This window comes from Capra hircus, chromosome 13 (genome assembly GCF_001704415.2).
Source record: "Capra hircus breed San Clemente chromosome 13, ASM170441v1, whole genome shotgun sequence".
Classification (NCBI taxonomy): Eukaryota; Metazoa; Chordata; class Mammalia; order Artiodactyla; family Bovidae; genus Capra; species Capra hircus.
Genome location: NC_030820.1, coordinates 25,026,553 through 25,040,748, shown reverse-complemented (window position 1 = coordinate 25,040,748; position 14,196 = coordinate 25,026,553). Strand labels below are relative to the sequence as shown.

Below are 14,196 nucleotides of genomic sequence, written 5' to 3'. Positions count from 1 at the left end.
TCTAGGAAATTGAAACCCTAAACCACACTCTCCACCCAGATGTCTGGCTAATTTGGGCAGAAAATAGCATTTGGGAGTTTAACATCATAAAGTTCCTTTGGGTCCCCTGATGACATCTGAGGCCTGATGGGCCAGCAAGCTTTGTGACGGGAAAAGAGAATCACAGGAGGGACTCTGGGAGTTGATGCTGGAAGGTGTACAGAGTAAGGAAGGACGATGCGGTAGGGACGGCTGCGTGGCCCATGGCCCCAGTCATGCCCCATGAGTGGATCTGACGCCAGCAGGAAGAGCTGTTTTCCTAGTAGTCTTCATGCTACACAGTGGGGCAGCCGGGTGGGTCCCTGCATTTCACCGAGGATCCTGGTGCAGCTTTGCCACAGGGAGGAGTCCTAGGAAGACATCTCTCTTTGAAGATCCCAAGGATTTTGCTCTTGGGATGGGAAGAGTTGGGGAGCTCTTGGGCTGGGAAGGGGGTCCACATCCAGGGTGCTTCATGAGATTTCCCCTCAAGAGACTTCATGAGCCGCAGGTGTCCACAAGGGGCCAGAGCACCCCCATGACATGAGTGTTGATGGCCACATGTGAGAAAGCTCTGGGTGCCCCAGAAACATAGCAGTCACCTGGATCATGCTGTTCACGATGCTGGTGCCCTGGGTGAGGATGGCTGGCCCTGGGGCAGGGGGTGGGGGGAGAAGGGGCTGAAATCCACCCACACTCCACTTGTTCGCCCTGGGACTGTGTCAGTCTTCAGGTAAGGGTGTCTTAAAGGGGTATCTTTTACTAGTCTACCAGAAAAGAGTGCATTTTTTGTTTGTTGTCAGCAATTTCTCATCTAGGAGTGCTGAGTGCTGTGCTTAGTTGCTCAGTCATGTCTGACTCTTTGCAGCCCAAAGGGCTATAGCCTGCCAGGCTCTTCTGTCCATGGGGGTTCACCAGGCAAGAATACCGGAGTGGGTTGCCATGCCCTCCAGGGGATCTTTCCAACCCAGGAATCGAGCCCAGGTCTCCCATATTGTGGCAGATTCTTTACCGTCTGAGCAACCAACGAAGCCCAAGAATACTGGAGTGGGTAACCTATCCCTTCTCCAGAGGATCTTCCCGATCCAGGAATTGAACTGGGGTCTCCTGCATTGCAGGCAGATTCTTTACCAGCTGAGCTACCAGGCAAGCCTGAGGTGGCTTTTTCTGCCAGAGTGACATTTACTCAGAAGTAGGTAGGGAAAAAGATGGGATGGGTGCTGGAGTACCACATTTTCCAAGTGAGAGGAATAAGCCTGAACTAATGTTGCTGTGACCTCATCCATATCCAGAGCCTAGTGGGTGTTGACTAATGAGTAAGCTATGAGTAAGGATGGTAAAGTGTAGGCAACTTGTTCAAGAAATCTGGCTCTGAAGAGAAACCATAACTAGATGGCTTTTGAAAGGTGGAAGAAGCTTGTGGGGGCTTCCCTGGGGGTCCAGTGGGTAAGAATCATCCTGCCAGTGCAGGGGACACCAGTTGGATCCCTGGTCTTGGGAGATCCCACATGCCACAGAGCAGCTAAGCCTGGCCAGTCCAGTGGTTAAGACTTCTTACTTCTGCCCAGCCACTGAAGCCTGAGCCCTAGAGCCAGTGCTTTGCAACAAGAGAAGCCACGGCAGTGAGAAGCCCTCGAACCACAGCCAGAGAGTAGCCCTCATTTGCTGCAACTAGAGAAAGTCCACTCACAGCAGCAAAGACCCAGCACAGCCACACACAGGCACGTACACACACACGCACGCACACACGCACGCACACACGCACACAAGATGGAAGAGGCTTGCATATCTTTATTTGCTATAGAGAACAAAAAAAAAAAGCAAAATAGAGTGTATTCATTATCAACAGCTGTATGACAAATCACCCCAAAACTGAGTGGCTTAAACCAACAATAATTATTTCTTATCTTGTATGCTTCCAAGAGCTAGGAGTGTGGAGAGAGCCCAGTAGAGGCTCGTTTCTGCTCCATGATGGTGGTTGCTTCTGCAAGAAGATGCAAAGGCTGAGGGCTAATCTGTCCAGTGTGGCAGCCATTAGCCACATGCAGTTACTTGAATTTAAATGCACTGAAGTTAAATTTAAGATTTACTTTTCATTCACACCAACTACATTGTAGTTGCTCCATGGGGCCTCGTATGATAGTAAGCACAAATGGAAAATATCCATAATTGCAGCAAATTCTATGGGTAGCTGTGATCTAAAGGCCTGTCTGGTGGTTGATGTTGACCTTTAGCCTGAACCTCAGCTAAGGCTGGAATTCTGTGTGATGTCTCCATGTGGTTTGGACTTCCTCACAACATGGCGGCCAGGTCCCCAAGGCAAGTGCAGAGACAAAAGCAGGTGGATGCTGTATGGCTGCTTATGTGACAGGCTCGCTACTATCACGTTCTGTGAGTCAAAGCAGATAAAGGGATTTTCCTGCATTCAAGGGGAGGGAACACAGATTGCCACCACACGGGACAAATAGCAGGATTTCCTGCTTTTACTGCAGGAGTTCTGGGTTTGACCCTGTTGGGGGTACTAAGATCCCACAAGCCATGAGATACGGCCAAATAAATAAATAAAATGTGATTTCTTTCTTTAAAAAAAGGAAAAGAATAGCAACATCATATTGTAAGAAAATCAACTGAGGGACTTTCCTGTCCAGTCCAGTGGTTAAGACTCCTCACTTCTGATGCAGGAGGCGTAGATTCAATCCCTGGTCAGGGAACTAGATCTCCCATGGCACATGGTGCCGCCAAAAAGAGAGCAAATCAAGTGAGATGGCATATATGTTGCTGTGGCCACTTTCAGAAACCAGAAGATGAGATCTGCCACAGAAAGACAATGTGTCCTCATTTCCCTGCTACTAAGATTAGTGAACGAGCTGACTATTCAGTCGTCATAATGCATAATTGAATGTATGCCTGCTTGCACAGATTCTTAAAGATTACAAAGTACTAGCTAGCCACATGGGAAAATATGAGATGATGACAAGAACAGCAGTAGCACGGAAGCACACCTTGATTACAGAGATAGAAATGCATGTCTTCCCGCTGACAGTATCTGGAATAAATTAAGAAGACTTTGAAAGAGCAGTTTTATTTCTGTTAAGGTGCTTTAAGTTTGAAACATAAAAAACTGTAAAATAATTTTTTCTTGACAAACATCCTATAGAGGTAAATTCATTTTAGTATTTCCATTTTTATATGAAAAAATTGTGTAATAATTTGGCCAAAAAAGTGATTAAGGATAGGGGTCCTTAAAAACAACAAGGACAATAATTTAAATGTAACAAGATGAACAGTTACATATATATATATGTAGTTATATATATATATAAGTTACATATATATACTATATATACTAGAAATAATACCAAATAAATTACAAAACAACAGATAACTTACTAATCTGTAAGATTTTTCAATGAAAACTTCTCTGATTTATCTAATCTCCTAATATTGAAAGACAGAACTGGTTGACTGGAAAAAGAAATCAATGTAACTTTTGTAGTAAGAATTTTGGCTCTGTTACGTGAAGAATATCATCAATAGCCTGAGAAAATGACTAATAGTATATAGCTACTGAGTGATTGCACAAATCCTTATAATTGAATTCAAAAGAGATCTGTCATGAGCCTAACAAAGCATCTCATGAAAGATTCAAGCCCAGACATTGAGAGTGTTGACATTTCGTGAAAGATTTGGCTGCAACTATCGTGGGGCTTCCCTGGTGGCAAAGGGGTAAAGAACTCACTTGCCAGTGCAGGAGACGCAGGAGACTCGGGTTTGATCCCTGGGCCACGAAGATCTGGAGGAGGAAACGGCTACCCACTCCAGCATTCTTGCCTGGAAAATCCCATGAACAGAGGAGCCTGGTGGGCAGCAGTCCATGGGGTAACAGAGTTGGACGTGACTAAGCATACACACACACACACTGTGATCAAGGGCTATGCGAGAACTTAACAGTAACTCAGTGTAATTACTTAGCACAAAACTCAGAGGTAGGAATTGGCATCTCCACTTTAGAGATAAGGGAATGAGTACCAGAGAGATTAAATCGCTTACCCAGGGTCACACAGCTTTGTTCAAAACCCATAAAAAGGGCTTGTGCCAACAGAAGACAAATAAAAGAATTTTGATCTCGTAACTCTAAGCTGTAACTTAAGCAAGATAGACCAGAGGTTCCACTCTTTCAGTTAGAGGCAAAGGCATGAAATGCTGAAGCCAAAATTCCAAACCCAAGTAATTCTGACTTCTGTATCACTGAGCTCTACTTTCAGGCCCAGCCAGTCCTTTCCAGGCCTTGCTTTTATTCATCTGTTAACCCAGAAGAGACAGATAGGCCTCCTCATTGTGTAGCTATGAGGAAAAATTCATTAACAGAAAACTGGTAAACTATCAGCAATAGCAAACATCAAGATGCTTATAATTAACTTGAGAAAAAGAGATGATTTGAGATGTTTACTGGGCTTCTCTCTGAGTCCAGGCTGCTAAAGCTGCTCCCATACAGAGAGGCCTCTTGGTGAAGTCAAATGTCATTGAATGTATAGAAGGTTCAGGGCAGAGGTGTTCAGTAGGAAGACAATCTAGGCAAAGTCACATGGTGAGCAAGGGCTCTAGAAGGAAGTGCTGATGTCTGTGTGACGTGCAGTTCATCTGTTCCTAGTGCCATCAACAGAATGATGGTTCCCCAAAGATATCCACGCCCTCACGCCCACAGTGAGTACATTGCCACATGTGGCAAAAGGGACTTTGCAGCTGATTTTAAATTAAGGATGTTAAGGCAGGAAGATTATCCTGGATTGTTCAGGTGGAGCCACTGTAATCATAAGGGTCTTCGTTAGAGACGAGCAGAAGAGTCAGACTCAGAGAAAGATATGATGACAGAAGAAGAGGTCAGAGGCAAAGAAATTTGGAGATGCTCCACTGCAGGCTCTGAAGGTGGAGGAAGAGGCCATGAGCCGAGAAATGGAGGATGTCTCTAGAACTGGAACCAGTGAGGAAATGGATTGTCCCCTAGAGCTTCTAAAAGAAACACCTTGGGGATTTCCTTGGTGGTCCAGTGGCTAAGAATCCACCTTGCAATGCAAAGGCCTTGGGCTCGATCCTTGGTCAGGGAACTAGGGTCCCACGTGGACCCGTGCGCGCCGCATGGGAGAGAGTCTATGTACCACAATGTAAGGGCCCACAGGACACAATGAAGATCCCAAGTGCCACAGCTAAGGCCCAAATCAGCCAACTAAATACATGTTTTCTTTAAAAAAAAGAAGCCTCTCGATTTAGTCTGATCAGAGTTGTTTTGAACTTGTGGCTTCCAGAACTGCAAAATAATACATTTGTATTGTTTTAAGTCACGGAACGTGGACAGTGTGTTACAGCAGCCACCTGACACTCCTCCTGTATACCAGTGCTGTGTGGTAGGCGAAGTTTTTATTCCACAGCCTCTGCAGGGAGACAGCGCATCTAGAAATGGGGGTACCACACAAGACGGCCACCACACACTACCCCCCTCCCCACCAGCAGAGCAGGAAGAGTGATGCGTGGAGGCCTGTCTCTCCACTGGCGTCTGTGACAGGGTGGGATGAACCCAGGACGTTATTCACACATTTAAACATCCATGAGATACACTGATTATTTACTGCAGCTGAGTATTGCTAGACCTCCTTACTTTTGAATGACATAAAAAGTGCTGACTTTCTGCTGAACGCCTATGACTCAACACACCTGTGAAAAGCACACACCCCCACCAGGGCTGTGTCTGTCTTACTCAATGTATCATGTGAGCCCAGCATCACGCCTGGATGATAGTGAGAAGCGCCATCACCATTCCTGACACCATTAGGTCACTTCCGGGTTGCTATGGTAGTGATGGACCCATCTCGTGGTGTTGCCTACGACTGGTTTGTTCCTCAGCGCCATGAAACCAGGGCAGATTCCTGAGGGCCAGCTGCCTTATGGTGTAACAAACGCTTTTAATGCCAGTTTCACTTCATGACATCATTTCCCACCACTTGTGGACACGCACTCTCCGTGCCGGCCAGACAAGCCTGCTTGCTGCCTGTGTGGGTGGCTCTCACTGATGGTTCCTTTATCCTTCGGCACAAGAGGTATTTATTTCCACGTTGCACATTTTTTACTTTCTACAAATTCACAGCTCTCTTGTCTACCTCAGTAAGGAAGCCAGGTGCACTTCTGTTAATAGAAGCCCTTCCCAGGTTCCACCTGATTCTCCCTTGAACTCATGTCTCCTCTCTTCTTACTGTGACTGGATGCATGAGGGAAGAGTTGAGCAAAGAGGCAAGTGGTCTCTTTTGACCAGTGGTCAATTTTATGGATCATGTGTATCTCCAGGGAAATTGTAAGCCTCGAGAGGGGAGGAATCGGGTCTTCAGTCTCCTTCCTGTTATATTTTTGCCAGGACATCAATTAGCACAGCATTTGGGCTTCGGTGAGTATTTGACAAATGGTTCTAACTTGTTTTGTTTTCTCTTTTTAAGATTTTTTGAGGTGGACTATTTTAAAAGTCTTTATTGAATTTGTTACAATACTGCTTTTTTTTTTTTTTAATGTTTTGGTTTTTAGGCCACAGGTCATGTGGGATCTTCGTTCCCTGACCAGAGATCAAACCCAGATCCCCTGCATTGGAAGGCTAAGGCTTAAACACTGGACCAGCAGGGAAACTCCTGGTCTGTTCTTTTCTGCAGGTGGAGAAAGTGGACCTTGGTTTTGCTGTGGTTTCACCCTTGAGCCCCCTGGCCCTTCACTTACCAAATGAGTCAGTGGCTGGACCATGTCTAAAGGCTCTTTCAGGTCCAGAGTCCCATGGGCATATTTCTGTCTTAAGTGATGTCCCCCAGTCTGCCTTCTCCTTTCCTGCTGCCACTATCTGACCTCTCTGAAACCCTCGCACCATCATCAGCAGTCTGGAGGCATACTGGATGCTCACGGTCAGCCTGGCCAGCCCCAACACTCAGGAGCACTCTACGTGTGGGGCGTCACCTTCTGAACAATATGGAGGGTCTCCTTGTGTTTGAATAATTGGCAGACATGAATATAAGCAGCCTTTTGGGGTTGCCGCTCCAAATGCCTTCCCTACTCAGATTAACAAGGCTTCTTCCCCCTTCCTCTCTTGTATCTTCTCAAAACACTGCCTGCCCTGGAAGCCCTCTCGAGACGTGCCTGTCTCATGCAAGAGCTATGGATGCCATTCCATCACAGACATGGGGAGGAGGAGATTACCTGCGCAGGTGGCTTCACAGGAGAGGCTGGGTATATATCTGATAAGGCAAATTATGAACTTGGGCAAGTTGGTCAACCTCGGACTTCCCTGGTGGTCCAGTGGTTAGGACTTCCCATTTCCCCTGCAGCGGGTGCTGGTTTGATCCCCAGTCAAAGACCTAACATTCCATAAGCCATGCAGCATGACAAAAAGGAAAGTTATTCACCCTCTCCATGACTCAGTTTCTTTATCTGTAAATGAGACCGAGAATCGTACTCACCTCATAAGGTTCTGGTGAGGGTTCAAGGAATTAGAACTAGGCCTGCTACTTAATAAGTGCTTTAGTAGCTGTTGGCTGTTATTATTATCGTCATTATTTGGGAGCTATTCAAGTTAAGGCTTCTATGGTGGCTCAGAGGTAAAGAATCCATCTGCCAGTGCTGAAGAATCGGGTTCTATCCCTGGGTCAGGAAGAGCCCTTGGAGAAGGAAATGGCAACCCACTGCAGTATTCTTGCCTGGGAAATTCCATGGACGGAGGAGCCTGTAGGGCTACAGTCCATGAAGTTGCAAAGAGGCAGACATGACTTAGTGTTCAGTTCAGTTCAGTTGCTCAGTCGTGTCCAACTCTTTGCGACCCCATGAACTGCAGCACGCCAGGCCTCCCTGTCCATTGAGTCGATGATGCCATCCCACCATCTTTTTCTCTGTTGTCCCCTTCTCCTCCTGCCCTCAATCTTTCCCAGCATCAGGGTCTTTTCAAATGAGTCAGATAATCGCATCAGGTGGGCAAAGTATTGGAGTTTCAGCTTCAACATCAGTCCTTCCAGTGAACACCCAAGACTGATCTCCTTTAGGATGGACTGGTTGGATCCCCTGGCAGTCCAAGAGACTCTCAAGAGTATTCTCCAACACCACAATTCAAAAGCATCAATTCTTCAGCGCTCAGCTTTCTTTATAGTCCAACTCTCACATCCATACATGACCATTGGAAAAACCATAGCCTTGACTAGACAGACACTGTTGACAAAGTAATGTGTCTGCTTTTTAATATGCTGTCTAGGCTGGTCATAACTTTCCTTCCAAGGAGTAAGTGACTTTTAATTTCATGGCTGCAGTCACCATCTGCAGTGATTTTGGAGCCCAGAAAAATAGCCACTGTTTCCTCATCTGTTTGCCATGAAGTGATGGGACCAGATGCTATGATTTTCGTTTTCTGAATGTTGAGCTTTAAGCCAACTTTTTCACTCTCCTCTTTTACTTTCATCAAGAGACTGTTTAGTTCTTCTTCACTTTCTGCCATAAGGGTGGTGTCATCTGCATATCTGAGGTTATTGATATTTCTTCTGGCAATCTTGATTCCAGCTTGTGCTTCTTCCAGCCCAGCATTTCTCATGATGTACTCTGCATATAAGTTAAATAAGCAGGGTGACAATATACAGCCTTGACATACTCCTTTCCCGATTTGGAACCAGTCTATTGTCCTAGAACTAACACCCAAAAAAGATGTCCTTTTCATTATAGGGGACTGGAATACAAAAGTGAGAGTTCAAGAAACACCTGGAGTAACAGGCAAATTTGGCCTTGGAGTACAGAATGAAGCAGGGCAAAGGCTAATACAGTTCTGCCAAGAGAACTCACTGGTCATAGCAAACACCCTCTTCCAACAGCTCAAGAGAAGACTCTATACATGGACATCACCAGATGGTCGACACTGAAATCAGATGAATTATATTCTTTACAGCCAAAGATGGAAAAGCTGTATACAGTCAGCAAAACCAAGACCAGGAGCTGACTGTGGCTCAGATCATGAACTCCTTATTGCCAAATTCAGACTGAAATTGAAGAAAGTGGAGAAAACCACTAGACCATTCAGGTATGACCTAAATCAAATCCCTTATGACTATACAGTGGAAGTGAGAAATAGATTTAAGGGACTAGATCTGATAGACAGAGTGCCTGATGAACTATGGACAGAGGTTTGTGACATTGTACAGGAGACAGGAATCAAGACCCTCCCCAAGAAAAAGAAATGCAAAAAAGCAAAATGGCTGTCTGAGGAGGCCTTACAAATAGCTGTGAAAAGAAGGGAAGCAAAAAGCAAAGGAGAAAAGGAAAGATAAACCCATTTGAATGTAGAGTTCCAAAGAATAGCAAGGAGAGATAAGAAAGCCTTCCTCAGCGATCAATGCAAAGAAACAGAGGAAAACAACAGAATGGGAAAGACTAGAGATCTCTTCAAGAAAATTAGAGATACGAAGCCACCTTTCATGCAAAGATGGGCTCAATAAAGGACAGAAATGGTATGGACCTAACAGAAGCAGAAGATAGTAAGAAGAGGTGGCAAGAATACATAGAAGAACTGTACAAAAAAGGTCTTCACAACCCAGATAATCAAGACGGTGTGATCACTCATCTAGAGCCAGACATCCTGGAATGTGAAGTCAAGTGGGCCTTAGGAAGCATCACTACAAACAAAGCTAGTGGAGGTGATGGAATTCCAGTTGAGCTATTTCAAATCCTGAAAGATGATGCTGTGAAAGTGCTGCACTCAATATGCCAGCAAATTTGACATATCTGGGCTGTGCTTTGCTGGGGAAGCTGTGAAGAGTTACCCCACATCCAAGGTAAGAGAAACCCAAATAAGACGGTAGGCCCTGAGAGAGGGCATCAGAGGGCAGACAGACTGAAACCACAATTACAGACAACAGGCCAATCTAATCACACAGGCTACAGCCTTGTCTAACTCTGAAACTAAGCCATGCCGTGTGGGGCCACCCAAGATGGATGGGTCACAGTGGAGAGGTCTGACAGAATGTGGTCCACTGGAGAAGGGAATGGCAAACCACTTCAGTATTCTTGCCTTGAGAACCCCATGAACGGTATGAAAAGGCATGACTTGGTGAGTAAACAACAATCTGAAACCAACTCCCAGTAGGACTTTCTCCTGCAGGAGAATGGGCGCTCGTGCAGGACATAGAGAGGTGAGGTCACGGCAGAGCCAGTTGGCTTGCTGACAAGCAGAAAAACCCAGAGAGCTTCATACACCCATGTTTTTATCAGAGATAGTGAATCACAAGCATTTCATGTCAGAAAGACTTAACACTGAAATAGCTTCTAACATCTTTCCAATGTTTTTATCACACTGTTTTATCTGGGCCTAAAAAAAAAGTTTAAATTAAATCTTGCTTTGCAGGGGGGAGATAAGAAACATCCCAAATGCTTGTCATTTCTCTCCTTTGTCTGTGTGTCTGTCATGCCTGATGAACAACGGGCTGCTCAAATGATGTCGTCTGTGGAGGGCTCTTGGTGAGGTGGAACCAGCCTACCGAGCCTCATTCAGCCCAGTGTGAGGACAGGAAATGAGTGCATTGTTCTGAAGGCTGTTTGTTGCCCCATTGTTTCTCCAGCCCAGGCCTGTGTGGGACGGTTTGTACTCCGGCACACACAGCGGCCATTATGCCCCCTGCAGCGCCCTTCACACAGCTGTGAGCGTCTGTGCCCGAGCCAGCAGAATTCACTCAGAAAGGAGCCACACTGAGTCAGGGCCCTCTTCGTCTCTGGGAACGTCCTGGGCTCTCCCACGTTCCTCCTCCCACTTGGCCAAAAACAGGAAGCAGATTGAAGCCTGCTTGGATGTACACCCCTCTGGGCTCTTCAGAGGTGGGGCTTTTGGGTAGCAACTTCCAGCCTCCATGTGGAATCTCCATTCACAGCTTGCCGACCCGGGGTAGGGACAATGATACCCAGTGACTGGAGGTGCCTTTCCCTCAAGCTGAGGGCCTAATCACTGCAAAGCTCTGGGTTAGCAGTGGAGGGGTATCCAGCCTGATCATTCGCACCATGATGGCTGTGGGTTTAGCCTGGCATGTGGCTTGACAAAACTCTGGTTCTTTCAGGTTCCCTTTGGCCCACCTATCAGAGGACATGCGTGTGGGTCATCGGAACAAGAAATACCGGCTCCCAGGTTCAACACGGGCAGCCAGGAGGACGAGGGCAGTGAACTCCCAGACAGACATCCAGGCTCAGCAGTTGCAGCCACCCCCTCTGTGTGTGTAGATGTGACAGCCTACTGGCCCTCCCTTTGAGCCTGGGGTCAACAAGAGCAGCTCTGGAGACTTGATCATTCCGTCTTAGTCACAACACCTACGCTGTTGGTTGATAAACACTGGTGCTTGAAGACTTTCTTGTATAACATGAACCAACCATGTGGGCTGTTCTTGGGACTGCAGTGCTGATCGTCAGAACATCTAGCGCAAGGAGCCGAAAGGTAAACATTCCTATAAAGCATATGTGTGTGGATATGTATATAAAACTGTGTGTATAGACTTACCAGTATCAATCACTAACAAACGCAGTTTCTCATTCTTTGCCAACAAATTTCCAAGTGGGATGTAATTTAAAATGTGAGTTAAATAAATACAGATACGTAGATGTCAGTTCAGGGCTGCACTGGCTACATTTCCAGTTTCCACTGTTCGATGTCACCCTGCGGTTCATTCCCAGAACAAAGAAGGAAGTGAACTTGCCCACTTCCAGCCACAGAGTGCTGCTTCTCTCGTTCACCAACAGAAGAGAGTGTGAAGATACTGAAGGAAAATGCTTCCCTGGGAAGCATTCATAGGAGTCCGTCACTGTCTCCTGGGACACTTATTCTTTTTCCGACCAGGAAAAGATTCTCTTGATAATCAGCTTACCCATTTCTTCTCCACTCTTCCCTCCCAGCTGTTATTTGGAGGTTGGAAGGACAACAAAAATAACTTCACAGAGAAGACTAAGGATTACTCACTAATTATGTTCCCTTCCCACTCATCCTTCTTGCCAATCTTCAGTTTTGCCAACTTTTTTTTAAATATTAAAAAGCAGAAAGAGGAGAAGGCAGCAGAGAATGGGAACAGATGAGGCCTTAAATCAAATGTGTTATCATGGTCCCAGCAAGGTGTGTTCTCTCATCTAGTGATTGGCAACCTGAGGTCTGCTTGCTTAAGGCCAGTGTCTAATAGCAGTAGATGGATCAGCCCCTTCAGGATGGAAGATGCACCATACTAACATTAACTCTTTCATGCAATTATTGTTCTTCAGCATATCCAGTGAAAAACAAATTTGAACAAACGCAATATAAAAACCTTCAGTGAAAAGAAATCTGTGAAACAATTCATAGGAATGAGTCACTTGTTGAGAGCATCTTTGCAAAACACTTGTGATTTCCCTGGTGGTCCAGCTGTTGAAACTCCTGGCTTCCAACGCAGAGGAACACAATTCCTGGTCAAGGAATTAAGATCCCACATACAGTGTGGCCAAAAAAAAGAAAAAGAACCACACTCTAAAGTGGAGGTCTTCAAACATTTTTGCTCACAGCTCACCTTTCTTTCCAAAGAATTGAAAAGCTCTGCACTCCCTCACCTGTTTTAAAGATAACCTCCACAGTTTTTCCATGTAAGTAGCCATGGTTGCCAAGGGTGTAATTTCCAGCAGATTGCAAATGTTAATGTTTTAAAGGAAAAGTACACATCACTTTGAAATGTGTCTGATGAAATCTAAACATGTAGACAACTTGATACTCATTTTCATCTGTTACCAAAAAAAATACATGAAAATTCTTATGTAATATCTGGAGACAGTATGTCCTTTATTTTTATTTTTTCCATCTGCCATATAATTTTGTCCTAATGAAATGTACTTTTATCCTTGAAAGTCTTTGATTAGTCACACTGTTAGGCTTCTCTGCAACAAAGTAGGTTTACAAACTGTGCTTCTGGCTGGAATTTGGAAGGAGGATTGGAGATAGATTTATGGTCCAAGGGAGTGAAGCACCCCTAGGAAAGTGCTCACCAGGTTGCTTCAGCATCATGCTCAGTGTGAGAGGAGCAAACTGCATGGTGCCCAGGACCCAGGAGTTCCCACCAGTCCATCCCCTGTGAGCAAACGGCAGCTTCTCAGTGGGTGAGAGGAGAAGACAAGTAAAATTTGGAAGTGCTGTTACCTTGCAAAACTCTCTGTGAGACTTCAGGAACATGGACTTCCCTGGTGGTCCAGTTGTTAAGAATCCACCTGCCAATGCAGGAGACACAGGTTCAATCCCTGGTGTCACAAGATCCCACATGCCGTGGGGCAACTTGGCCCCTGCACCACTGCAGAAGACTGTACTCTAGAGCTGGTGCTCTGCAACAAGAGAAGCCACCCCAATGAGAAGACCACGCACCGCAGCTAGAGAGTAGGCCCCTGCTGGCTGCAACTAAGGAAAGCCCGCTCACCCCAACATTAGGCGCTGCTTCCCCAGAGCGGCAGTGCCTTCAGCGGTTGCCTGTGTCAGTGGCAGCTAATGGGAGCAACCTCAACCAGGTATCAGGTCTTCTGCTCAACTGAGGCTGAGGGGCTTTGCTGCAACTTCCCAAGCGATGTCACAGATGGCCAACACAGGAAAGACTTATTTGCAAACCCATGTGAAATACCATCTGAGTCCCCCTCGAAAACATTGGTATGAACTTTCAAGAGTCCCAAACAAAAGTACTGCTTTTCACTCGACACAGCCCTCTTTTGGCCTTAGATACTTGAGGCCTGTGCAGACTTGAGGTCTGACAGAGTTTCTCCAAAACTTCCAGTAGGTCCAGTAGATCATTATAAGATGAGAAGTAGCTTGGAAATAGAAGATCCTGAGATGGAGGGTATCAAGATGGCATCTGAGTTTAACCCAAAGTGCACTCCAAGCTATGAGGGTTTGCCTTTACACAAACTGGGACTTTTCCAATATGGGTGATGACCCGATCTAATTAAGGGAAAATGGTGTTAGTGTAGGTCAAATCAGTGCAAAATAGTAAAGGAAAACAGAAGTTAGCCTGTTAAGGCATCCCTCCCAAATCTTACACGAAAGGAGAAAGAGGGGCATTTGTTGATAATCAACTAGAAGTAGAAAGATCCTGCCTGGAAAATAACCATGACAATAATGGAAGGGCACTAAGCTGAGCTTAGTTTTAT

The 14,196-nt window shown here is 45.7% G+C and overlaps 1 long non-coding RNA gene across 1 annotated transcript; it reads left to right on the top strand.

Annotated features, from left to right (window-relative positions):
- Positions 9,808 to 11,491, top strand: LOC106502736. Its single transcript, XR_001296374.2, has 2 exons — positions 9,808 to 9,848; positions 11,121 to 11,491. It is a non-coding gene; the product is annotated as an uncharacterized LOC106502736 (long non-coding RNA).